The sequence below is a fragment of the Eumetopias jubatus genome, unplaced genomic scaffold, assembly GCF_037043125.1.
Source record: "Eumetopias jubatus isolate StellerSeaLion01/CBP00866 unplaced genomic scaffold, mEumJub1_p1.0 scaffold_7, whole genome shotgun sequence".
NCBI classification, from domain to species: domain Eukaryota; kingdom Metazoa; phylum Chordata; class Mammalia; order Carnivora; family Otariidae; genus Eumetopias; species Eumetopias jubatus.
The window spans coordinates 6292690-6320135 of NW_028274813.1; positions in this window are offsets into that span (position 1 = coordinate 6292690).

Sequence of the window (27446 nt, forward strand, 5' to 3'; positions counted from 1 at the left end):
AATGACTACAGTCTTGTTCCCATATCTCCCCAGCATCCCTTGAAGACCGGGGCGGGTCGTGGGACCCGGTTCTAGCCAATGACACCAAAGGGTAAGACAGCTCTGGAGGCTTCTGGGAAGACTTTCACCTTTACGGTAAAAGGGACTGACCCATCTGGCATGGTGCCCAATCCCTTCTTTTAGCCTAGGTGTAAATATGATCTGTAGCGTCACAGCATAGCAGCCTCCTTGGTACCTAGAGTGAAGTTTCCAGAACCACCATGATGCCATGCCTACCTTGACCTCCACCCTCTGGTTACTTGGGGAAGATAAGGTATCAGGGGTCGGATATTGAATTATCTGCCACCAAAAATACTTCCAACTGATGCCTCTGGGGAAAAAGTCGGGAAGGGGATGGCAGGGGGGGAAGTGTGTTTGCAAAAAGCACAAGTCCCCAGGATGTGACACTATAGTATAGCTCCCAACACATTTTGGAGATGAATTCATAGTCTATTGCTGTAACACATTGCCACAGACGCAGTGGCTTAAAACAACACACATTTATTCTCTCACAGTCCTGGAGGTCAGAAGTCGAACATCAAAGTGTTCGCAAGGCAGCTTCCTTAGGGAAGCTTCAGGAAAAGATCATTTTCCTTGCCTTCCTGAGCTTCTAGAGGCACCCACACTCCTTGGCTCCCTCCCTCCCTCCCCACCTTACCCCCAGTCTTTGCCCCTGTCACCCCATCTCCTACGGTCGGACTTGATTCCACTTGCATCCCTCCTATAAGGGCGCTTGTGGGTGCATTGGGTTCACCCGGAAAACCCTCGTCAGGACCCTTAACTTGATCATATCTGCAAAGCCCCTTTTACCATATAGGGTAACGTTTGCAGGTTCCAGGGGTCAGGACCTGGATATCCGTGGGAGGGGCATTGCTCAGCCTGCCACAGGAGAGGTTAGTGGATTATTGGAGAAAGACAGGGAGCGGCTGGGGGTGGGGCAGAGGTAGGCACTATGTTTGGATGTAGGGCTTCAAAGGTGGAGGAGGCAAGAAGTGAGATGCGGAAAGAAAAAAAGAGGTCATGAGTCCGGGACTGTGACCCACCAGCCTGGAACCGCAGTTTGGGTCCAGCTGGGTCAGGTTCAACCTTCAGGTCTTTCAGTGACTGGTGCGGGGAGGGGACCCCTGGCTCACAGTGGATGGAGAAAGGAATGGATATAGAAATTAGGGCTCCCACCAGGTGCCCCTCCTTCCCGGTGAGACGGAAAACCGGGGGTCTCCCTCCTCCCCTCTGTACCTGCCCGTGAGGGGAGGCTGGGGGTTCAGGGGCTGGGGTGCCTCTGTCTGTTCCTACGGGTTTGGACAAGGAAACTGAGCCTGTGCTTGCCTCTGACTGGTGGGAGAGGTGAACAGGGACTTTCACTTTGAGAGTAGGCCTGGGAATGCGGGCCTGGAAAAAAGCCGGCTTGCTGGGGTGCCAAGAACGTCGCTCCACTGGTTCTGCGCCCGGCCCTCAGAGCCCTGCCCTGAGCAATGTGGAACAGAGGGAGAACATAAATCAGGCTCAGGAAGGCCACCCTCCGCTGTCACATCTTGGCCTCCAACTCCCTTTCCGCTTCTCCACTCTGTCATGGCTGCTCAAACAATCTGCTCCATTAATTTCAGGCCTTGGCTCATTTTTGTTTGGTTTCTGGAAAGGGGCAGGCATTCTGCAGAAGGGGAGGAATGCAAATGATTGGGGCATTCAACTGGAATAATCTTGCGGAATAACCACCATGGTCCTCATTTTTGGGAGGATGCTCAGAGATGTTAGGTCACCTGCCAAGGTCACACGGGCAGGTAGCCAAGGAAGGAAGAAAGGATTCCAGTCTCCGTATGGTGCACTCCAATCCCTGTGTTCTGCACAGTGGACAATTATCCCCTTCTACCTCTCAGCCTGGCAGTGGACACAGACTAGTGCCATAGGCCCGTTGTCTCCACCCTAAATAATGGAAATCCAAGGGTTTAGCTTAAAATAGAATGGAGTTTGTGGGAGCAAAGCCATGTCAAGACACTTTAAGTTGGACTCCGTGATAAACGGAGATTCGATATTTCTGGATAATTCCCACTGAGCACGCTTCCTCTTTAATTATCTTGTGGTCACCCTTTTAAAGGTGATTAAAGCTATTCTTCAGTAGATGTGGTTATAGATTGAGTGGGAACCTGGTCTTTCTTGTGGTTTCTACTGCAGCAATTAAATCTGGCCGGCTCGTAGACACTGTATGGCAGGAGGGGTTTTACCAAGGGAAATGATTTTCCCCTTTGGGCAATGTTAAATTTAGGAAAAATACAATTAATTATATCAGGCAGGTATCTATTACATGTCATGCATGCAGTAGAAGCTCGTAGACTTGTTTCACTCCTTGTCGCCTGGTCTGGGTCCGAGGCCCCAGCCTTTCACTGAGGGCTTGAGCTGGTCCTCCCATGAAGCCTCCTCCCCGGCCCCTCCCTGCACTGCTCCCTCCCATCCACCCACCTGCCTGCCCCGCCCCCACCTGACACCCACAGCTCTCCTTGGAAGTAAAAATAAAAGGACTTGTGCTTACCAGAACTTTCTCTAATGCTCTCAAACATGCTGTTTGGGTGTTTGTGTTGAGAAATACAGATGTTCTGGGAAAATGAAATGAAGGCCATTCACACTGCTTCTGCCTTCCCCTTATCGCGTAAGCCAGGGAGAGAGCCCCAGCCTCCCTGTGCCTCCTTCTTCCCATCTGCAAAATGAAAGGGTTGAACCAAACACCTTCAAAATTCTGTTCAGCTCCAAGTGAGGAATGTCAACGTGGCTCAGTGGGATGAGAGTCCCAATTCCTCGGTAAAAGACATAATTAATATTTTTTCTCAGGTGCACCTGTCATCACATCTCCTACGGTCGGACTTGATTCCACTTGCATCCCTCAAAGCCCTGGAACCTGCAAATGTTACCTTATATAGTAAAAGGGACTTCGCGGATATGATCAAGTTAAGGGTCCTGACAAGGGTTTTCCGGGTGAACCCAATGCACCCACAAGCGCCCTTATAGGAGGGATGCAAGTGGAATCAAGTCCGACAGTAGGAGATGTGATGACAGGTGCACTTGAGGAAAAATATTAATTATGTCTCTTACCGAGGAGTTGGGACTCTCATCCCACTGAGCCACCGTTGACATTCCTCACTTGGAGCTGAACAAGAATTTGAAAGAGGCTTGGGATTCATACATGACTATACTCTTTCCTCTTCGTTGGGAGCTTCATTAGCTCTCAGATGGATTTGGGAAGAAGGATTCACAAACACTATTGATAAGCTGTGGTCAACTGTATCACCAGTGGGAGTCGGCGGTGAGCAGACGCTCAGAAAGTGTTTGCTGGCAGACAAAGAGGTGACTTTTCAAAGATGTCCATGATTGGGTATCATTAATCGGATACTGATGCAACATCGGGCATCAGCCGTATTCTCCCACGCGGCCAGACAGGTTTCATGGAACAGGCGCATGTGGGGCGTCCGCTGGTGGGGTTTAGGGTCCTGATACCTGGGGTGCGACATCCAGAGTGCTTCCTTCTCTATGTTTGATCTGGTCCCTTCTCTGAGCACCATCTTTCTGTCCTCATTCCCCTTCCTGATAAACTGGGATCGGCTTACCAGCCAGCTGTCTCATCAGGGTGTTGTGAGGATTAATGAGATAATTTTTTTAAGTACTCCGAGATCTTTGGATGAAAGAGGCTATAAAAGTACAAAGTGTCACTATTATTATAATTAATGGCATTTCTGAGAGCTTTCAAAGTGTACTTTGGGTTATACAGAAGACAGAGGAGGTCCCTGCTTCAGGAGCCAGCTTTCCTTTGGGGAAAAACAGGGCCAAAAAGCCTGTGTGTGGCCAAGATGGCAGTGAGGAGGCCAGGTTCCCCAGCAGCAGCGGAAGGGCTTTAAGAAATGGACTCCAAGATGGGGTGCAGGCGGGATCATGAGGCTAAAAGATACAGGAAGATCTGCAGAGATCGTTTCCCTTCTGGGGCAAGTAGAGATCAGTTAATGAGGACCAGACCTCAAAGCAAAGTGCATCCTTGTGTGCTTCTCTCTCTTGTTATGGCCCATATGCCGGGGCCTGCCAAAAAATCCTGCCCGCTCCTTTACTCCATGCTGACTGAACTCGCTGCGTATGCCAGCCCCCCAGCTGGGCACCAGGGTTCACAGAAGAAAAGACAGAGTCCTCATGTGCAGAAGCTCAGAATCAGGTGGGGAGGACAGGTATATGCCCTGAGTGCTAGTGCAGGAAATGGAAGTGCGGTGAAGCCAGGAAAAGCAGGGGGCTTGGTGGGAGACCAGAAAGGGGCAATTTCAGCAGACTGTGGGAGTCAGGGAAGGCATCCGAGAGGAAGTAGCCCATCGAGCTGGCTCCTGCTGGCCCCAAAGTGTAGCCGGCTGATGGGGGACAGATGTGGTTGAGGGAGTGGAGGGGCTAATCCAAGCAAAGGGGACCGCACACATAAGGCCAGAAGGCCAAGGGCACATGCCTGATTGGGGTAGCGGTCAGCAGGTGGGAAGCCGGTTAGGAAGCCGGTCTGGCCTGCATGCAGTGAGGATGTCTGACCTGAGTCGGTGGCCACAGGCAGGGGGTGAGTAGGGACATCAAGGAAGTAGCACCTGTAGGACCAGTTGAGGGGAATGAAGGGTGGGGGGAGAGTTTAATTGTTGTTTCTGTACTATCAGTTCACATGTCGGAGTCACAGAGTAGACGGTGGGGTCTTCGAGAGAACACTGTGCTTGATCTGTCTTTGGGAAAAGAACACCAAGGATAGCAACAGGCACAGGATCATTCGCTGAGCCCAGCGAAAAGTGAAAAGGTGGAGGCACCTGTTCAAAAATGAAGACCATTAGACCAAGTGTGGGGTCCTTGTGAGCACAGGGCCCTGTCCACCTGTGCGTGACGCACTCACCCCACGAAGTCATCCCTGGACAGCCCTGTTGAGGATATTCGACATCTTGAGTGGATGGGCCGTGGCACAGGTGGTGGAGACATCAGGGAGCGCGTTTCCCCAGATTCACGTACTAAAGCGTCAAACAGGGGCGCCTGGGTGGCTCAGTCGTTAAGCGTCTGCCTTCGGCTCAGGTCATGGTCCCAGGGTCCTGGGATCGAGCCCCGCATCGGGCTCCCTGCTCCACGGGAAGCTTGCTTCTCCCTCTCCCTCTCCCCCTGCTTGTGTTCCCTCTCTCGCTGTGTCTCTCTCTGTCAAATAAATAAAATCTTAAAAAAAAAAAGTGTCTAACAGGCTGGTCCTCAGACCTTTCCTTCTTGCTCATGGGCACCGTTCTGGTCACCAGGAGGTCAATAGGTATTCATATAGAAAAACAGGAGAAAGGAGAAATATAGCTCTTCAATATCTGTTGGACAAAAAACACAAACACATCCTTCTATTTTCCAGGGGAGGAGCTATGTGAATCAGCTCCTCCCTTGGCACCTGAATGATTGTTCTTGCCAGATGAATCGGTTCAAAAGGAAACATTACTTTATTTGAGTTAGTGAGTCAATGGCAGTGCCAACACGTCCAGTCGGTTAAGTGAACTTCCACACAGAACACTCTAGGAGATGTATCTCCTCAGGAGAGTCTGACATTGATAAATATTGTACGTCTATTAATGCACAAATATCTCTCCAGCACGGGCTTGGCTAGATCTCCGCTAGGAGCTGGGACACAGTGAATAAGACAAAGTCTCTGCATAAAAGTAAAAATATATAGAAAGGTTTTCTGCAACTAATGACTGACTTGCGGGCACTGTTGCTTCCCCATAAATAATCTTGAGCCTCTCAACTTCGAGTTTTGCTACCAGAAGGATATTTAGGAAGGTAACAGCCCCAGGTGGGGAGAGGCTACCCTACTCTCCTATTTTCTGGAAAGTTAGTTCTGTGGTTTTAGCTCTATAAATTAGCCTTGCTACTGTTGCATGCAATTGGTGTTTGAATCTGTGGTTCTGTTTCCAGTCTTGTGCACAGTCAGAACTCACTGCTGTCTGCTTTTCCTTCTCAATGAAGTACATTGTTGATACATTTCTTTGGTGCCTTGGTGGTAAACTCTTACCCTTATGTTTAAAAGGTGATTTTGATGGCCCTTTAACATTTTTAATCATACATATCTTGGCAGTTTACTGTGTGTGTGTGTGTGTGTGTGTGTGTGTGTGTGTGTGTGTGTGTGTGTACACATGGTCCTATGAACCAGAACACTTTTCTTCATACCACTTGGGCAACACAGCACTCACAATGACCAGTGGAAATATGCATTCAGTATCAATGCAATTTTATTTTATTTTTTTATTTTAAAAAAGATTTTATTTATTTATTTGAGAGAGAGAGAAGGAGCGAGAGAGCATGAGTAGGGGAAGGGGCAGAGGGAGAAGCAGACTCCCCGTTGAGCAGGGAGCCCGACTTGGGGTTGATCCCAGGACCCCAGGATCATGACCTGAGCTGAAGGCAGATGCTTAACCGACTGAATCACCCAGGTACCCCCCAAATGCAATTTTAACACCACTTATTAGTTGTGTGACTTTGGACAAGCTATTTAATCTCTCTGAACTTCTGTCTCTGCATCTTTAAGCTAGGGAAATAGTGCCTACTTCATAAAGAGGGTTTTTAATGGAGAGCAGAGAGAATGCCTCTAACACAGTGAGCCCAGCACCAGCACCCTGCAGCCCCTCAATACATCAACTACAGCTGTTATTAATCTCCTGTGTGTCCAATACCGTCCTTTGAGCAAGTTGTGTTAGCCAGGTGCTTTTGAAAAAAAAAAATCCAGGTGATATTACCAACATTTCTTGTGTTTCCTTCCATGGTTTTTCTCTTCCCCAATCTTTCTACATTTCAACCCATTAAGTCTGGGGACCATGCCTGAGAAATCATTCAGCATTCAGATCAATGCCGGGCTCAGCACAGCACTTCTTTTTTCCATATGTCATATTTAATAAAGAGACTATCATATCACTGGTTTCTTCAGTGTCAAATCCCTAACTCCATCACTCCCCAGTGAAGACGTGTGAACCGGGTCAACTGACTGATGCCCTTGGCCATCGTCTTTGAGCCTGTAAACCCATGGCTCTGGATCTGCCAAGGCACACCTGTTTCCAGGATCTTTACAGTTTCCCATTTAGGAAGAAAGTGCTAAAGGGGCAGTTGGATTTTCAGAGGAGTAGATATGACATCTTTTTCAGTAATTTTATAATGGAACCAGCTTTCAGAAAGGCTTTCAGCTCTCTGACACCTGAGTACATTTTTCACTAAGTGGAATCTAAGGGAGATAGCATGAAAATGAGCAACAAAAAAAATATTTGTGCAGTCGAAGGAATACCGTGGACATTAAAGTCATAAACCTACATTCAAATTCCGGCTCTGTCCTGTTCTAACAGTGAAACTGCCACATCCCACTGGTGACCTCAGACTCCTTCCCTGTGAGACGTGGATGGCAGTTCCCAACTCACGGCAGTTCAGCAATTTGGAGAATAAGATCAGGTAACAAACAAAGGTCCTAGCCTATTGTTAGCACTATGCTCTCTCTCTTTCTCTTCCTCTCTTTCCCCAAATCCTCCCTACTTAGACTGCCAGAGCTAAAAAATGTTTTGGATATCATCTGGTCATTCCCCCTCCGAGTGAATGGATGGGGGTTTCCAGATAACTCCCAGTGAATGGAGGATGGCATTGGGGGTACACCCAGTCCCTCACTCCTGGGTCCATCTTTAACCAACTTCTTGAGGCTAGGGTCCCCTCCCACTTTCCCAGTGGAAGATGTTTCTGGCTCTAAGTTGTGAATTAATTAAAGAAAAAAAAAAGGCAGATTGGACCCAAAGTAGTTATTCAGTAAATGTTTGTAGGATGAATGTAATTCTTTAAAACTAGAAACTCAGGTGCAAATTCACTCAAAACACTAAGGCTAAGAAAAATGATTTCAGGCATGTGTTGATAATTATGTACTTCTGCCTCTAGCCCTTGTTACTGATGTTTGGGGCTGGGAAGTACCATTTGGGGCAGCTAAGGGAAACAAACTCAAGCAAAGCAAAGGATGTTAAATGGAAGAGATATTGCATTTCTACCATATCCTCTGGCCATCAGTGGGTCCAAAACAAAGTTCAAACTTGTAGATCTTTCTTTGAGCCTGTTCTCACTCTGGTCTGCTCAGTCTTTAGCACTGTGTTCTTCAATAATTTTATCACCTGTGTGAGTAAGAACAGGGGGTAATTTGGGAAGAATACCAGGGTTGGAGAGAAAGTTAAAATACTGGCTGAGAGAATCCAGGAAGACGTAGATAGACTAGAGCAACTTGGTGGACCCAAGGAGGTGAAAATTAACCAAACAGGGAAAAGATAAATTTTTGTATTTATTAAAAACAAACAGAACAAAAGACAAAAACAGGACAGAGAAAAAAAATAGAAAAAAAAAAACCAGGTACAGAAATATGGGACAAGTGTAACAAGTTTAATGAGGAAAAGACTGTAAAAGATTGATCAGATTCAATATCGAGACACTTCTTTTTTTTAAGATTTTATTTCTTTATTTGTCAGAGAGAGAGTGTGTGTGCACAAGCAGGGGGAGTGGCAGGCAGAGGGAGAAGCAGGCTTTCCCCTGAGCAAGGAGTCTGCTGTGGAACTCGATCCTGGGACCCTGCCTGGGATCATGACCTAAGCTGAAGGCAGACGCTTAACCGACTGAGCCACCCAGGCGTCCCTCAAAATCGGGACACTTCTGATAAAACAGAAATAAAATAAAAAGTGAATTTTGGTTGTTTTAAGAGAAATCTGCATTTAACAAAAGCATGACTTACTTTCCCATATCACTCAGAGAGGAAAGCCTTGGAGTGATTCAAAGAGGCCAGCATTCATTGTCAAAGATAAGCCCCTGATTTAGAGAAAAACACTGGGGAGGTCACAATGCATTCTGACTGAAGATATTGGTGGTGCTCGAAAAACCGTGGTCTGGTCATACAAAATCTTTTGGAGTTGAGGAAAAATGCTTCATTATTCTACCCATAACCACATACCTAAATTGGCCCTGGTAGTGAATTGTCATTGGCTGGGTAATTTAAGAGTGCCGCCAAGGATGTTTCCAGAGCGTGTCTTACTTGCCAACACCATAATCCTGGCAAGGATTGTAAAGATGGGATGTGAACAGGAATCAAAGCCTCGAAGCTCCTTTGAATATCCCCAACCCACTTCACACTGACAATTGGGCAATATCTTTTGGTCATTGTTTGCTTATTCTCAGGATACCGGGAGGCTTTTTTGCAGCTGGAAGGCTCTGATGTTAGTGAAACATTTGTTTCATTGTTCCTGTTAGTGAAACATTGTTTCTGATATGGGGAGATCTAATCCATTTCTCCAGTGACAAGGGCGTACATTTCACTGGGACTCTTATGAATGAACTTTGCAAAATTTTGACTTTTACAAACAAAAACTTCCTCCTCAATTTTGAGGAAACATACGAAATTGTGAGACTAAAGTTATCAGTGCTTTCAAAGATACTCAATTTCCGTTGGCCTAAGGTATGTCATTACTTAATGACAATGAAATCAACTACTTTTGGGAGTCCTCAGCTTTCACCTTATACATTAAGAGGAGGGTGTTCCTTGTATTTAGGAATTTCACCTTCAATCTTGTTACAAGCTGTTGTGGTCAAGAACTGCAACAGACTCCTGCGTGTACCCAGTCTTATCATCAAGTATAAGCAGCCACCATACCTTTCTATTGAGCAGACTCTGAATGATCTAAAACATAGAGGTGTAATCTTCTAGAGGAAGATTGCTCTCAAACTTTGAAAAAAAGAATTTATCAGATACTGTTAAAAATAGAACCATGGCAAACTCTTAGGCACTAACCCTTGAAACCATGTTTTCTGATTTAAAAAACACAAATTATCTTCCACGGACCACTGGTCATCCATTTAAAAATAATTCGGGGCACTTGGCTGGCTCAGTTGGTAGAGCATGTGACTCTTGATCTCGGGGTTGTAAGTTTGAGCCCCACATTGGGTGTAGGGTTACTTAAAAATAAAAAAATTCAAAATAAATAAATAAATAAATAAAAGCATGAATTGAGGGATTTTTTGTTTTTGTAATAAAATTATGTGGATATCATGAACCTCCTGATGTGATGTGATAAGAAAGACATTTAATTGTTGTGTCATTATTTCCAAAACTCCAACATCCCAGTTCGAATCATGAGAAGAGCATCAGACAAACCCAATCGGGGGAGGTTCTGCAAGGTACCTGGTCAGTACTCTTCAAGAATGTTAAGGTTGTCAAAGACAAGGGCATGCTGAGAAACTGGCGGACCAGAGGAGACTAGGGAGATGCGGGACCAAATGCAGTGGATTAGTAAGAGGACATTAATGGGGAAACTGGTGAAATCCAGGTAAAATGTAGAGCTACTTAATATTAATGTACTGATGTTGGTTTCTTAGTTTTTACAAATACATCATGGTAATGTGTGATGTTGACAATGGGGAAACTGGGTAAGAACATATGGGGGTTCTTTGTGCTATCTTTGTAAACTTCCTGTGAATCTAAAATTACTCACAAATAAGAGTTCATAAAAAAAAATCTTCTGAAGGCACATTGTGTAATTTGTTACCCAATGCCTCTACATGCACAATATCTTTCATGATTTCGTGTCTGGAATTTCTTGGTGCCCCACCGCCCCAATAGCTTCTCACATCCACATACCAACAAGTTGCTATGCTTCCTCTAGTCTGATAATATGAGGTGTTAACTATTGTATTTTCCTTTTTGCCATGGCCATCAGGAAACTCTTGTTCAACTTTGATATGAAATCAACCAAATGAGCTCTCATGATTGCCCCCTTCCCCTTTCTATGGAGCTGGTTTTATAATTTCTATCATATATGTTCTCTTGATAAAGATCACCTTTGTTGAGAACCGCTCTTTTACTCTCCCCATGTTCATATCGTAAGGGAGTTGGAGGAAAACTGGTGCTTCATGGTTGGGGGGGAGCAAAGAGACAGAGAAGGAGAGAGAAAGGGAGAGGGAGGAAGGAGAGAGGGACGGGGGAGATGTAGGAGAGAGGGAGAAGGGGGAAGGAGGGAGGGAAGGGGAGAGGCAAGCAAGGGCAGAGAGGAGCCTTGACACCAAGTTTATGGGAGTGAGGGCAACACCTGGGTTATTTCAGAAATAAACAGCTTCTGGGGGAAGGCATGGGATTATCTGATGACAAAGACATCACGGTTTTTAAAGAGGATTAGGTTCTGTCTGTGTATCCACAGAGGTCAAGGTCAAAACTGGACTGTGGGGGTGCGGAGCAAGATGGCGGAGGAGTAGGAGACCTGGATTTCGTCTGGTCTCAGGAATTCAGCTGGATAGGGATCAAACCATTCGGAACACCTACGAACTCAACAGGAGACCGAAGAAAAGAGTAGCAACAACTCTCTGAACAGAAAAGCGACCACTTTCTGGAAGGTAGGATGTGCGGAGAAGTGAATCCGAGGCGATATTCGGGAGGATAGACGGCGGGGGAGGGGGCCTCCGTCGGCCGCTTCTGGCAAGTGCTAGAGCCGCGGAGCACAAAATCGGAACTTTTAGAAGTCGGCTCCGTGGAGGGACGTCGCTGCAGTGGCTAAGCGGGGGGTGGAACCCTCGCGGGACAGTGTGGTCTCAGGACCCTCGGGGGTCACAGAAGGACCGGGGGTGCCTGAGTGCGGCAGAGCTCCCAGGGATCGGAGCGGGGAAGCCGGCTGCAGAGACGGAGCCGAGGCGCGGGCTCTCAGCTCGGGGTGGCCATAAACTGTGATCCGCGGCCCAGTCGGGCCACTGCTCCTCCAGCAGGGACCCAACAAGCGGCAGATCCGGGGAGACTCCCCTTCCTCCCCCGGGAGGAGCGGCGCGGGAGCGCACTGCAGGGATCTGCTGGGTTTGGAGACTGCACACGGGGTCGGGTGCCAGAGATAGAAACGCTCGGTCACAGGCCGGGTGAGCACGGAGTGCGGCCGGAGACCGGGGACACGGGAGTGACTGCTTTTCTCTGGGGGCGCACTGAGGAGCGGGACCCCGAGTTCTCGGCTCCTCCGGGCGGAGATTGGGAGGCCACCATTTTCGCCCTGGTCCTCCAAAGCTGTACCGAGAGCTTGCAGGGAACAAAAGCTCCCGAGAGCAAACCCGAGCAGCTTGCTTAGCCCGGACCGACAAGGGCGGGGCAATTCCGCCTCCGGCAAAGACATTTGGGAACCGCGGCAACAGGCCCCTCCCCCAGAAGATCAGCACGAACAGCCCGCAAGCCAAGACCAAGGTTACCGATCAAGGAGAACGGGAGAACTCCAGCGCTAGGGGAGTACTGCCCATAGAATTCATGGCTTTTTTACCATGATTCATTAGTTTCTCAAGGTTAATTTTTTTAACTGTTTTTTTTTTAATTTTTCTTTTTCCCTTTTTCAACCAACATCTTATCAATCTCTTTTTTTAAAAAAACATTTTTTATTTTTCATTTTTAGAGTCATATTTTATCCCTTCATAGTAGTTACCCTTATTTTTGGCATATATATATATATAAGTTGTTCTCTCTTTAAAATTTTGAGATACAGTTTCTTCTAACAGATCAAAATATATGCTAAATCACTAGTGTATGGCTTTGTTCTAGTCTCCTGCCTGATCACATTCTCTCCCTTTTTTTTTTTAAATCTTCTTCTTTCTTTTTTCAAACAACTTCTTATCAATTCCTTTTATAAAATCTTTTATAATTTTTATCTTTACGGTCATCTTCCATCCCTTCATTGTATCAACCCTTATTTTGTACATATATAAGCCTTTCTTCTTTTAAAATTTTAGGAGGCACTTTCATCTAACAGACCAAATATGCCCAAAATCTACTGTGTGGCACTGATCTACGCACTAGCCTGATCATATTTGATCATATTCTGTTTTTTTTGTTTTGTTCTGTTTTTGTTTGTTTTTATCTTTTTCTTTTTCTTTTTTTCCCCTCTTTCTTTTTTCTTTCTTTCCCTTTCTTTTCCCCTGGTTTCAGGTCTCTTCTGATTTGTTTAGAGTGTATTTTCTGGGGACGTTGTTGCCCTGTTACCATTTTGTTCTCTCATTCATCTATTCTCCTCTGGACAAAATGACAAGGTGAAAAAAATCACCTCAGCAAAAAGAACAAGAGGTAGTACAGTCTGCCAGGGACCTACTCAATACGGATATTAGTATGATGTCGGACCTAGAGTTCAGAATCATGACTTTAAAGATACTAGCTGGGCTTGAAAAAAGCTTGGAAGTTATTAGAGACACCGTTTCTGGAGAAATAAAAAAGCTAAAATCTAACCAAGTCGAAACCAAAAAGGCTATTAATGAGGTGCAATCAAAAATGGGGGCACTAACTGCTAGGATAAATGAGGCAGAAGAGAGAATCAACGATATAGAAGACCAAATGATGGAAAATAAAGAGGCTGAGAAAAAGAGAGAGAAACAACTACAGGATCACGAGGGCAGAATTCGAGAGATAAACGATACCATAAGACGAAACATTAGAATAATTGGGATCCCAGAAGAAGAAGAAAGAGAAAGAGGGGCAGAAGGTATATTGGAGCAAATTATAGCAGAGAACTTCCCTAATGTGGGGAAGGAAACAGCCATCAAAATCCAGGAGGCACAGAGAACCCCTCTCAAAATCAATAAAAATAGGTCAACACCCCGACATCTAATAGTAAAACTTATGAGTCTCAGAGACAAAGAGAAAATCCTGAAAGCAGCTCAGGAGAAGAGATATGTAACCTACAATGGTAGAAACATTAGATTGGCAACAGACTTATCCACAGAGACCTGGCAGGCCAGAAAGGACTGGCATGATATCTTCAGAGCACTAAACGAGAAAAATATGCAGCCAAGAATACTATATCCAGCTAGGCTGTCATTGAAAATAGAAGGAGAGATAAAAAGCTTCCAGGACAAACAAAAACTAAAGGAATTTGCAAACACGAAACCAGCCCTCCAAGAAATATTGAAAGGGGACCTCTAAGCAAAGAGAGAGCCTAAAAGCAGCATAGATCAGAAAGGAACGCAGACAATATATAGGCACAGTCACCTTACAGGCAATACAATGGCACTAAATTCATACCTTTCAATAGTTACCCTGAATGTAAATGGGCTCAATGCCCCAATCAGAAGACACAGGCTATCAGATTGGATTAAAAAACAAGACCCATCCATATACTGTCTGCAAGAGACTCATTTTAGACCCAAAGACACCCCCAGATTGAAAGTGAGGAAGTGGAAAACCATGTACCATGCCAATGGACACCAAAAGAAAGCTGGGGTGGCAATCCTTATATCAGACAAATTCGATTTTAAAACAAAGACTGTAATAAGAGATGAGGAAGGACACTATATCCTACTTAAAGGGTCTACCAAACAAGAAAATCTAACAATTGTAAATATCTATGCCCCTAACATGGGAGCAGCCAGTTATATAAGGCAATTAATAACAAAAGCAAAGAAACATATCAACAACAATACAATAATAGTAGGGGACTTTAACACCCCCCTCACTGAAATGGACAGATCATCTAAGCAAAAGATCAACAAGGAAATAAAGACTTTACATGAAACACTGGACCAAATGGACTTCACAGACATATTCAGAACATTCCATCCCAAAGCAACAGAATACACATTCTTCTCTAGTGCCCGTGGAACATTCTCCAGAATTGATCACATCCTAGGTCACAAATCAGGTCTCAACCGGTACCAAAAGATTGGGATTATTCCCTGCATATGTTCAGGCTACAGTGCTTTGAAACTAGAACTCAATCACAAGAGGAAAGTCAGAAAGAACTGAAATACATGGAGGCTAAAGAGCATCCTACTAAAGAATGAATGGGTCAACCAGGAAATTAAAGAAGAATTAAAAAAATTCATGGAAACCAATGAAAATGAAAATACAACTGTTCAAAATCTTTGGGATATAGCAAAGACAGTCCTAAGACGAAAATATATAGCAATACAAGCCTTTACCAAGAAACAAGAAAGGTCTCAAATACTCAACCTAAACCTACACCTAAAGGAGCTGGAGAAAGAACAGCAACTAAAGCCTAAACCCAGCAGGAGAAGAGAAATAACAAAGATCAGAGCAGAAATCAATGAACTAGAAACCAAAAGAACAGTAGAACAAATCAACGAAACTAGGAGCTGGTTCTTTGAAAGAATTAACAAGATTGATAAACCCCCGGCCAGACTGATCAAAAAGAAAAGAGAAATGACCCAAATCAACAAAATCATGAATGAAAGAGGAGAAATCACACCCAACACCAAAGAAATACAAACAATTATAAGAACATATTATGAGCAACTCTATGCCAGCAAATCAGATAATCTGGAAGAAATGGATGCATTCTTAGATGTATCAATTACCAAAATTGAACCAGGAAGAAATAGAAGACCTGAACAGACCTATAACCACTAAGGAAATTGAAGCAGTCATCAAAAATCTCCCAACAAACAAAAGCCCAGGGCCAGATGGCTTCCCAGGGGAATTCTACCAAACATTTAAAGAAGAATTAATACCTATTCTCCTGAAACTGTTCCAAAAAATAGAAATGGAAGGAAAACTTCCAAACTCATTTTATGAGGCCAGCATTACCTTAATCCCAAAACCAGACAAAGAGCCCATCAAAAAGGAGAATTACAGACCAATATCCTTGATGAACATGGATGCAAAAATTCTCACCAAAATACTAGCCAATAGGATCCAACAGTACATTAAAAGGATTATTCACCATGACCAAGTGGGATTTATCCCTGGGCTGCAAGGTTGGTTCAACATACACAAATCAATCAACGTGATACAATATATTAACAAAAGAAAGAACAAGAATCATATGATCATCTCAATAGATGCAGAAAAACATTTGACAAAGTACAGCATCCTTTCTTGATCAAAACTCTGCAGAGTATATGGATAGAGGGTACATACCTCAATATCATAAAAGCCATCTATGAAAAACCTACAGCAAATATCATTCTCAATGGGGAAAAGCTGAGAGCTTTTCCCCTAAGGTCAGGAACGCGGCAGGGATGTCCACTCTCACCACTGCTATTCAACATAGTATTAGAAGTCCTAGCCACAGCAATCAGACAACAAAAAGAAATCAAATGCATCCAAATTGGCAAAGAGGAAGTCAAACTCTCACTTGTTGCAGATGATATGATACTGTATGTGGAAAACCCAAAAGACTCCACCCCAAAACTGCTAGAACTCATAGAGGAATTCAGTAAAGTAGCAAGATATAAAATCAATACACAGAAATCAGTGGAGTTCCTATACACCAACAACAAGACAGAAGAGAGACAAATCAAGGAGTCGATCCCATTTACAATTGTACCCAAAACCATAAGATACCTAGGAATAAATTTAACCAAAGAGGCAAAGGATCTGTACTCAGAAAACTATAAAATACTCATGAAAGAAATTGAAGAAGACACAAAGAAATGGAAAAACGTTCCATGCTCATGGATTGGAAGAACAAACATTGTGAAGATGTCAATGCTACCTAGAGCGTTCTACACATTCAATGCAATCCCCATCAAAATACCATCCACTTTTTTCAAGGAAATGGAACAAATAATCCTAAAATTTGTATGGAACCAGGAGAGACCCCGAATAGCCACAGGAATGTTGAAAAAGAAAAGCAAATTTTCGGCTTTTGTGATGGCGGCATCACGATTCCGGACTTCCAGCTCTATTACAAAGCTGTCATCATCAAGACAGTATGGTACCGGCACAAAAACAGACACATAGATCAATGGAACAGAATCGAGAGCCCAGAAATGGACCCTCAACTCTATGGTCAACTCATCTTTGACAAAGCAGGAAAGAATGTCCAGTGGAAAAAAGACAGTCTCTTCAACAAATGGTGTTGGCAAAATTGGACAGCCACATGCAGAAGAATGCAACTGGACCATTTCCTTACACCACACACAAAAATAGACTCCAAATGGTTGAAAGACCTAAACGTGAGACAGGAGTCCATCAAAATCCTAAAGGAGAACACAGGTAGCAACCTCTTCGACCCCAGCCACAGCAACTTCTTCCTAGAAACATCGCCCAAGGCAAGGGAAGTCAGGGCAAAAATGAACTATTGGGATTTCATCAAGATGCAAAGCTTTTGCACAGCAAAAGAAACAGTCCACAAAACCAGAAGACAACCGACAGAATGGGAGAAAATATTTGCAAATGACATATCAGATAAAGGGCTAGTATCCAAAATGTATAAAGAACTTATCAAACTCAACACCCAAAGAACAAATAATCTAATCAAGAAATGGGCAGAAGACATGAACAGACATTTTTCCAAAGAAGACATCCAAATGGCCAACAGACACATGAGAAAGTGCTCAACATCGCTCGGCATCAGGGAAATCCAGATCAAAACCTCAATGAGATACCACCTCACACCAGTCAGAATGTCTAAAATTAACAAGTCAGGAAATGACAGATGTTGGCCAGGATGCGGAGAAAGGGGAACCCTCCTACACTGTTGGTGGGAATGCAAGCTGGTGCAGCCACTCTGGAAAACAGTATGGAGGTTCCTCAAAAAGTTGAAAATAGAGATACCATACGATCCAGCAATTGCGCTACTGGGTATTTACCACAAAGATACCAATGTAGGGATCTGAAGGGGTACGTGCACCCCAATGTTTATAGCAGCAATGTCCACAATAGCCAGACTGTAGAAAGAGCCAAGATGTCCATCGACAGATGAATGGATAAAGAAGAGGTGGTATATATACACAATTGAATATTATGCTGCCATCAAAAGGAATGAGATCTTGCCATTTGCAATGACATGGATGGAACTGGAGGGTGTTAGGCTGAGTGAAATAAGTCAATCAGAGAAACACATGTATCATATGACCTCACTGATATGAGGAATTCTTAATCTCAGGAAACAAACTGAAGGTTGCTGGAGTGGTGGGGGGTGGGAGGGATGGGGTGGCTGGGTGATAGACATTGGGGAGGGTATGTGCTATGGTGAACGCTGTGAATTGTGCAAGACTGTTGAATCACAGATCTGTACTTCTGAAACAAATAATGCAATATATGTTAAGAAGAAAAAAAAAAGAAGAAGAAGATAGCAGGAGGGGAAGAATGCAGGTGAGTAAGTCCGAGGGGGAGACGAACCATGAGAGATGATGGACTCCGAAAAACAAACTGAGGGTTCTAGAGGGGAGGGGTGCGGGGGGATGGGTTAGCCTGGTGATGCGTATTCAAGAGGGTACGTTTTGCGTGGAGCACTGGGTGTTATGCACAAATAATGAATCATGGAACACTACATCAAAAACTAATGATGTAATGTATGGTGATTAACATAACAATAAAAAAAAGTGGACTGTGAAAATTACCGAGAACCAAGAACTAAAGGTGTGTGTCTAAGAGAGGTAATGCTGCAGGTTAGAGCATATCCTGCCTCTTCTTGCTGAATCCTTGCCAAGAACTTTCCTTTGGTCATACTCTTGGCCCTGGAACATGTGGCCCTTTGACGTCCACCCTGGGTCCTCTTCTCAGCTCCATCCCTTGTTAACCTCTGCCCCCAGCATCACCCTTCACCAAAACCAAATATATGCTGTTTCTCTGGAATGGTGTGCAGCTTGGCTTCCTCTTGCTCATTACTTTCCCACTACCTAGAATTAGAACCGTGACGGAAAACATCTATTCACTCCTGTGTGCCAAACATTGTTCTAAGTGCTTGTTGAGTATTTGATTATTTCATTTTTACAAGAACCCCACAAAAGTAAGAATTATTATTATCTCTGTTTTACAGATAGGAAACTGGCACAGGGAGAATAAGATGATGGAACTGGCAAGCGGCAGCATAAGGACTCAAGCTCAGGACAGGCTCAGGAACCCTACTCTGAGCTTACGACCTCTTCATGGCATTTCTGTCCATCATTCTCTGCCTGGACAACACCTGCTCAACCACCACCATCTTCTGAGATGCCTTCCCTGACACCTTCCATGTGCCCACGGACATAGGGGATGGGGAGGTTTCCTGAGGTGCTGCAGGCTGAGTGTCCCTGGGAGGGGCCACACAGGAGGAAATGAAGAGTATGAGCTTACAGTCTTTGTGATCAAAGCTCAAGCCTGCCAGTGGACGTGAGACCTTTGGCAGATTGCTCAGCTTCTTGGTGCCACACATTTCTGACATGTGCAAGGAGGATGGAATCCTCTTTGGTAGGATTGTTGAGAATCTAAGGAGAGAATCCGTGTGACATGTGTAGCATGATGCTTGGCCCATAGCAGTCACCAGCAGTGGACGGCAATGGCTATTATTTATTATCACCGTGTCTGGTACATGCCCTTCTTCATTTTCCTCAGTGGGGATAGGTATTTCTGTGAGCTCCGCTACTCCCTCCATCATGAAACTAATAGGTCCAACTCAATCTAGTAAGCTACGCATCTTCAGTGGACATGAGGAGCTACAAGAAAGAAGGAGACGTAATTCCTACCCACGAAGTTCTCACTACATGGTGAGATAGTTGAACAAACAATCCGATTACAATGTGAGAAACAAAATGACAGATGTAGGATGGAATGCAAAGGAAACACCCCAGACCTAGGCATCCTCCCCAGGAGGATTCTTTTGGAAGGATTCAGGACAAAGAGGTTGGCAGTGCCACCCACTGCAGGAACACAGATTTGGAGGTAAGGACAGAGACCCAAGGCTTTAGGTGGTTGTAGCTATAGGGATAGACTCAGATGCTCCCCCTCAGCAGCACAGATTCTGAAAGACATGGCAGGGAAGTCAGGGGTGCATCCAAGGGGGGCAGGATTTGGACCACGTACAGAAACATGTCAGTTTTTCAATTCTTCTATCTTGGAATCCTTAGGAGGTCTTGGCTTTGCAAAACAACATATTACCTCTGAATCTGAGTCTCTGAAATCCTGGCAGGGGGGCCAGTCCAGCCGGCCCTGTTGCCATATGTGTTTAGAATCTCATGCACAATAATTAATTTCCATTCTGCAAAAATGAATAATTAATATAGCATCCCACGTCAATTGATCCAAACAGAAGTTGACACATATTAAGAGACACACGCTGCTGAGCAAACTTTTTAAACTGAGGCATTTATTAACAAAGCAACTTTTAAAAATTCCCTATCTTCCAGACAATAGGAATTGAACATATTCCAACAAAGAGGGCAGACCAAGCAGAGGGTGTCAAGTTGAGATTTGGGGAGGGGGAGGTAATGGAAAGATTGCACTCGTTTGAAGTTGCTGGTGGGGGAGCTGAGTAGGAAGATGAAGGATGCTCCAGGGATAGAAGCAGAAAGTAAAGTGACAGCCTTAAGGAATTTAAGAGCTAAATATTTTACTTTGATTTTTAATTATGCAGCCATGATGGAGAAATATGGGCACAGTGATGGTAAAATTAGGGAGATAAAAAAATGATTTTAAAAACTATCCATGACAGATACTGGTTCGTAGATGCAATAGAGTCCTCATGGCTTCATCGTCCTCCTTGTCTGATCCAAAGGTTCTTTTAATAAGTCACTTGAAAATGTTGACAGTGTTATGGAATTTGTGGTGGACGAGAAGCTGGGCTGTGAAAATATCCTGGATGGTGTGATGAGGATCTAAATGATCCCCATTCATCAGAACTTGGAGACATCATGAAATGCATTGTGATTTGACTGTTTCCATTTTCATAATTATTAGTACTGTTATTAATAATAGCTTCCATTTATTTGGAGCCATATGGGTCAGACTTTGCGCTTCTCTGCAAAATGCTTCTGTGCAGCTGCTGGAAAGAGAGTGGGCACTTCTGCCCTCACTTTGTAGATTATGAAACAGAGGCTCAGTGTGGACAAGAAGGTACCCCACCTACATGCACCCAGTGACGAAGGTTGGAGCCCTGACATGAGTCTGGCTCTGTGGCTCCAAACGTTATGCTCATTTTGTAAAATGGGGCTATCTTTTCTTTAACGGGAAGGAGGTAAGTTTCTGATGTGGGGTCTAGAAGAAAACAACTTTCCAAGATGAGGAAGGGGGGAGAAATAGCATATTCAGCATTTTTCCTTGGGACCTTGAAGGTGTTCGATGCATGAGCTTCACAAAATCCCATGCTACCTGCATGGATGTCTAGAAGGATAATGCAGTTTTGGCTGCATGAACAGAAGTATGATTCTTAGGATGAGGGAGGTGATAGGCTTGTATGCCAGGCTTATGTCAGATTTCTCCTGAGAGTTACACTCTAGTTGCCCTGTTTAAGGAGAAGTCCTTAGACCTCCAGGGGGATGGTGGAAAGCTTGGATGGGACAGCCATGTGAGGAGAGTCTAGGGAACTCTTTAGATTGCTGAAGGTGAAGCCAGGATCATGTTCTTCTCCTCAGAAGGGTCTTGCTGGAAGTTGTGTGACCCACCCCAGAGGCCAGAGGAGGGACCCCTGGGTAGCAACCCTGAGGATGGGGCTTTGTCTCGGGGAGAAATCCTCACATCAGAGTGATGAAATAAGGCAGCCAGCATACAGCCAGGAGCTGGCATTGTTTGAGGCAGACAGAGGTCAAGGAGTCACAGTCGTTGTTCTCTGGGGAGGAGAAGACATGTGAGAAATCCCAAGCTAGCCACACGGCGAGCCTGAAGGTCCTCTCAGCCAGCCCAGAGTCAAAGGTGGGAAATGGGAGGTGTTGCAAGGTCACAGTGCAAATGTTGTGCATATGGTAGGGGAGTAGTTGGGGCCATCTTTGTGGTCCATCGACGACCGCCTGGTTGCTCATCAAGGGCCATGGGCTTCCTGTGAACTGAGCTTCCTTAGACCCTGCTCACAAAGACGCGTTGGGATGCAGAGTGATTGCAATGTAGCCATTTTAGGTGGTGATGCTGTGACCCAAAGCAGCACGTTACAGTTCTGAGCTGGAAAGGGCTTTTACAATCATTTTTTGTCCAACCTTCCCGTTTTACAACTGAAGAAACTGAGGGTCAGAGATGCTAAAATATTTCCCTCAGGCCTACCAACATTGAGGGTGGCATGGGGTATGGAGCAGGCTGATGGCGGCAGCCGCCCAGCTGGTAACCCTGGGCACTGGTCCTAAGCTCTGTTTGTACCCTATAAAATGGGGCAGTGGGGGCTCTTGGAAATATATATATATATATGTACCTGACATGCTTGCAGAAATGGCCACAAAATGGTTATTGTTGGAGGCTGTGGGCTAGAACCTGGATTTCTTGACTCCCCATTCAATCCCCTTCTTGCCACGCCGATGACCATTAAGCAGGATTCCATACCCAGATAACTTGCACTGAACAACACAGATATCAGTGCGGAAGTATGAGCAGCACATGGTGTCCTACAGGAGCCTGGGAAGTCCACGATACGCTGGATGTCTTCTCTCCGAAACTTCGGTTTTAACTTCTTGGGTGTGAGTGTACGTGTGCTTGTGTGTGTATGTGTGTGTGTGTGTGTGTGTGTGTGTACATGCCTGTGCCTGGAATAAGATCATTATCTTTTCCTGACAATTCCCACATCATTGTATCTGACGGAATAGATTTACTGTTTAAGGTAAATGTTGAATTTCTACACTATAGGCATGTGGTCTCAGTTAGAGGAATCACAAACAATTTATTGATTTTTTTTTTTAAAGAAAATAATGGCAGAAAAATGATGCAATAATGATAGGGTGTGGAATCTCCAGAGCAGGACCCTGGTTGGAAACAATGGAGGGAGTATTATGATTCGAAAATTAATGGATGTCCAAGGAACAATTATGAGCGGAATATTGAGTGAAACAATCCTTGCTTTGTAACAAATGCCATCTTGAGGTGCTGACTTATTTCTAGAACATACAGTCTGAGGGACGCAATTGCTGTTTCAAATGCCTCCACTTAAACAGTGTAATAGTTTAGACAAATATTCAGAAGCCTGTCTGGATCTGTGGGCAGCTCACTGGGCCTGATTCCCAGGTTCAAGTCACTCTCTGAGCAGAGGCTTGGTGTGTGGGGCCAGGGGCACTGGACGTGGAAGCAGGAAGGCTCTGTAAATGACCTTGGACAAGTTAGTAAACTCTCAGGGGCTCGGTTTCCCTCCGGAAACATATACTGAGCTAGAGAGTTCTGGTTCCTTCCAGCTGTGGGAAAGACGTGGATCTTGAATGTGAAAGCCTGGCTGATGTGCTGGTAGGGTGGCCACACACACACACACACACACACACACACACACACACACACACAGACACACACACACGCACACATACACACACACACACATGCACATACAAACACACGCACAATTCCTAAATGAAATGCCAAAGACCCAAATTTCATTAAATACATTCTATAGCGATTTGAAACGAAGCCAGAATCCAACTGACTGAAATCTGTAATAAGTGCACATGCGCACACACACACTGAGTTTGCAAATGAGCTCCTACGAGCAAAGGTGGGGTGCAGGGAGAGGTTGATTGTATATGTTCTGAGCATTCTTCTTCACTTGGAAGAGTTTATTTCTCATCAAGGTTTAAACACATCAGGTTTGGTACCTTTTGTTATTTGGTAGTCTTTTTATTTTACTTTATTTTAGTAGAGTTTTTTTCCTCCCAAATAAAAGAAAAATATGTTAGTTAAAAATAAAGGAGCCAGGGGAATGCCAGGTCTGGCCCGTGAAGTCCTTCTCTGAGCAGCGAACAAGCCTTTTGCAGAGGGCTGGGGTGCTTCCTGGGAGCGCAGACAATGTGGAAGGCATTTGACTTGCTGTATTAGTTTTCATCAAAGATTCACAGCTCACGCTCAACAGCTTCTTTGCATTAAAATCTGTGACTGTAAAATTTCAGGGAGAAACATTGATCTTTCTTTTTCTCGTTAACCCTTCCCCCCACCTTCTGAAAAGATCTGAAACGCCCTGTCTATCTTTGTTGGAAAGTTCATTTCTCCTACTAAAAATGGCCCCGTTTCTTTACACCCTGGCTCCCATGGGGTCTCCCCACACCCATCCACGTGGACAGTGCTGGATGCTAGGTGTCTGCTGAGATGAAGGGTGCTTGGCCCCAAATCATGGGGCTTTACTGAAGGATCCCCATGAGAAAAACCACCTGCCTTCTGTTGGTTCTACATCTGGGGGCATCTCAGCCAAATCATGCAGTTGCTGAATTGAACTTTTGGGAGGAGGATCCCCATTGAATGCATTTAGCTGACTTTTTTCTTTTCTTTATTTTTTATTGTGGTAAAATATACGTACAATTTACTGTTTGACCCTTTTTAGGTGTACAGTTCAGTGACATTAAGTATATTGACGATGTTGGGCAAATTATACTATGATCCACCTCTAGAACTTCATCATTTCAAGCAGAAACTCTGTCCTCATCAAACACTAACTCCCTGTTCCCCTCCCCCCCAGCCCTTGCTGACCTTTATTCTACATTCTATCTCTATGAATTTGCCAACTTTAGGTGTCTCACATAAGTGGGATTATGTAATATTATTTGTTTTTGAGGGACTGGCTTGTTTCACTCAGCAGCATGTCCTCAAGGTTCACTCATGTCGGAATACACGTCAGGACACCCTTCCTTGTTTAAGGCTGAATAATATTCCGCTGTAGGGACAGCCCACATTTTGCTTATCCATTCATCCCTCGGAGGACACCTGGGTTGTTCCCACGTTTCGGCTGTTGTGAGTAGTGCTGCTGTGAACGTAAGTGCACACATACCTAAGTCCCTGCTTTTAATTCTTTTGGTCGTTTACCTAAAAGTGGAATTGCTGGATCATATGGCAATTTCATGTTTAATTTTTTTGAGGAACTGCCAGCTTTTGAGTCTTGGGCTGGGACATGCGTATGGCCGTGTGTAGATCTTCACAGAACAACACCTGGTCCTTCAGGGGCAAAGGGAGGCTCGCGAGGCTTGGTGGGGCGTTAAGCCATCTGTCGTGGAAATCGCTGATTCAGTGCAGATCCCAGCTACTCCAACATTTTGTTTGAGTTCCATATAAATGTTCTGGAGTGCAGTTACTCGGTCCTCTGCCAGTCCCTGCACAGAGAGATTACTGGATGTGTTAACTGGAGGCGCGAGTCTTGGAAAGCAACAGAGATCTGCCGCAATGCTAAATGTCAGCTCCGTCACTCTGGGGTGGGACTGCAGGCATATGAGGTAAGCTCTCTGGACCTCAGATGCCTCTGTGATACAGCAGAGCTGCGGACACCATCCGCAAGATGAAAGATTGGACTTGGAGATGATATGCTCCAACACAGTGGCAGGTGTGGACTGGACAGTCACATAGCCAGTCCCCAACTAACAAATGACTGGGCTGAGATTGGAGGTTGTGTCCCTTTGGGATTCTAAACCACATGCTTTTCCACTGCAGTTTACACGACCCTGACTCAGTTTTCCCGTCTGTCAAATGGGACTCCAAAGGCTCTCCTCCCAGAGAAGCTGCAAGGAACCAATGGGATGGCTTGTGTAAAGGGCCTGCCCATTCCTTGGCATGAATGAACACTTACTATGTGCCTGGTGCCATGCTGAGGGTTTGCAAACATCATCTCATGGTATGTGTCCTTTAAGGGAGGGGTTCCAGCGTATGCAGGAGTCTCTCGGGAGCTTTGGAGAGACAGAGAAATCTGCTCAAGATTTCCCGGCTGCAAAGTGATGGGGCATGCTCTTCCATCTCTGTTCCTTAGGCAAGGCCGTTGGCCTGCAGCGAGAGGGGTGGGCAGTGTCTGGCAGGCAGGGGCTGGCTGCATCGTGCCCTGGCTCGGGGCTGACGCTGCTGCTGGGGCCGCCCCTGTCTCTGCTCGGTTTCCTGCGTCTGGATGGGTCTGAGGTTGCGAGTGGTTTCCTGTTTCTCTGCAGCTCAGGACTGGCCTAATTGGAAAGACATGTCAGGCTGATGTGTCCAGTGTGCTGGAGATGAGGTGTGGGGGGTCTAGTTTGCTCCAGTCGTGTCTATAGAGGACTCTGGAAGGGGACACATGGGGGGGATTGGAGACCGCAGGCCTCAGGGAATTCTCTGAAGGGCTTCCGTGGGCCACACAATGCATATCACTTGGTGTAAAGCAGCTTGGAGGGGGCAGTGCTGAGTCTGCCCTCTGCGGCTCATCTGTGGTGGGCAGTTGCCCTGGCTTTTGGAGACTTCTTTCCTCACCATTAGTTGGGTGTGGCTCAACTTCACAAAAACGGGAGCGCATGTATGGCCATGTGCTTTGCAGACACCAAAGCCTGGGATCAAAATCCGCAGATGGACAAATACATATAACCTTTAAAACACTACCCATTTAGCCCCAAAGGGAACATGACAGAGCACAAGAGGAGGTTTGCCAGTACCCTTCGGAATGGATAAAGAAGGGAACTCAAATGAGCAATCCACATCTGAGAACACTTTTGCCATGGTGGGCTTCTTATAAAGGGAGAGATTGGCATAGTTCTTTGTTGTCTTCTTGATGTGCTCAAGAAATTTCCAGATTTGAATTCTGTCTTCTTGCTCTCAAATTGAATATTGGGGTGGAATAGAAGCACTTCACTCCATCACTTCTTCCTTTTCTTAATGTCTGATGAGCCTCAGTGTTTCCATCTGCAAAATGGCCACCAAGACATTGCCTTGAGGACTGCACGGCATTAGCAGAACACGGAGCCTTGTTTAGGATAAGCTGCACTCCATCAATGTTTGATCCTCTCGCTGCTGCAACCTTTTCCTCCATTCAGGAGGAAGTTGTCCATGCCCCTGAGATGCACAGCTCCTCTCCCGAAATTCCCAATACTCCTGTCCAACAGTACCCCCCTGCTTCTGCCAGGCGGCTCATCGGTGAGCAAGGCAGACATGGAGGGCTCGATTTCATGCTGTGAAGTGGCCTCCCACATGCCTGAGGAAACCATAGCCACCACAAGCAGCATTCCATCCCTTGGTAGGTGGCGGCTGGCCACAGGGACATGTGCTCGGCTCAGCTCACGCTGGTGTGACCGGTCTCCCACGGAGCTCAGGGAGGAGGGTCCCCACCACCCCCTGCCTGCGAAGTCTGATGGCCCCAGGCTCGTGCACGATAAGGTCCTGGGTTGCTAAAGGTGTGTTGGTCAGAAGGTCTAGCGCTTCACCTCTACCCATGGCCAGCACAAGTTCACTGTTCAGCCAGGCTGGCTCCCACAGTGGGTCCCTCACACCAGGGATGGCAGGAGGTCAACAGGGAGGGGCTCCCAGATGGTTCTAGATAAAATGACAAAGTAGGCAATGTTTTCTTCGGATTTCGAAGAAACAATGGGATGTAGCAGGGGATTTGCCGACAGACTTTAGCTTCCTGTGTGCTCTGGCGTTCACTGGCTGTGTGGTCTCGGACAAGTTGGCTCATTGCAACCTCAGTTTTGCTCATTTGTAAAAATGGGGATAAAACTGCTGTGTGTGTGTGTGTGTGTGTGTGTGTGTGTGTGTGTGTGTGTGATGATTAATAGGAAGGAAGGCACCAAGTAAAGTATCTGTCACATGGTAGGTGTTCTATGTGATTAAATGTACT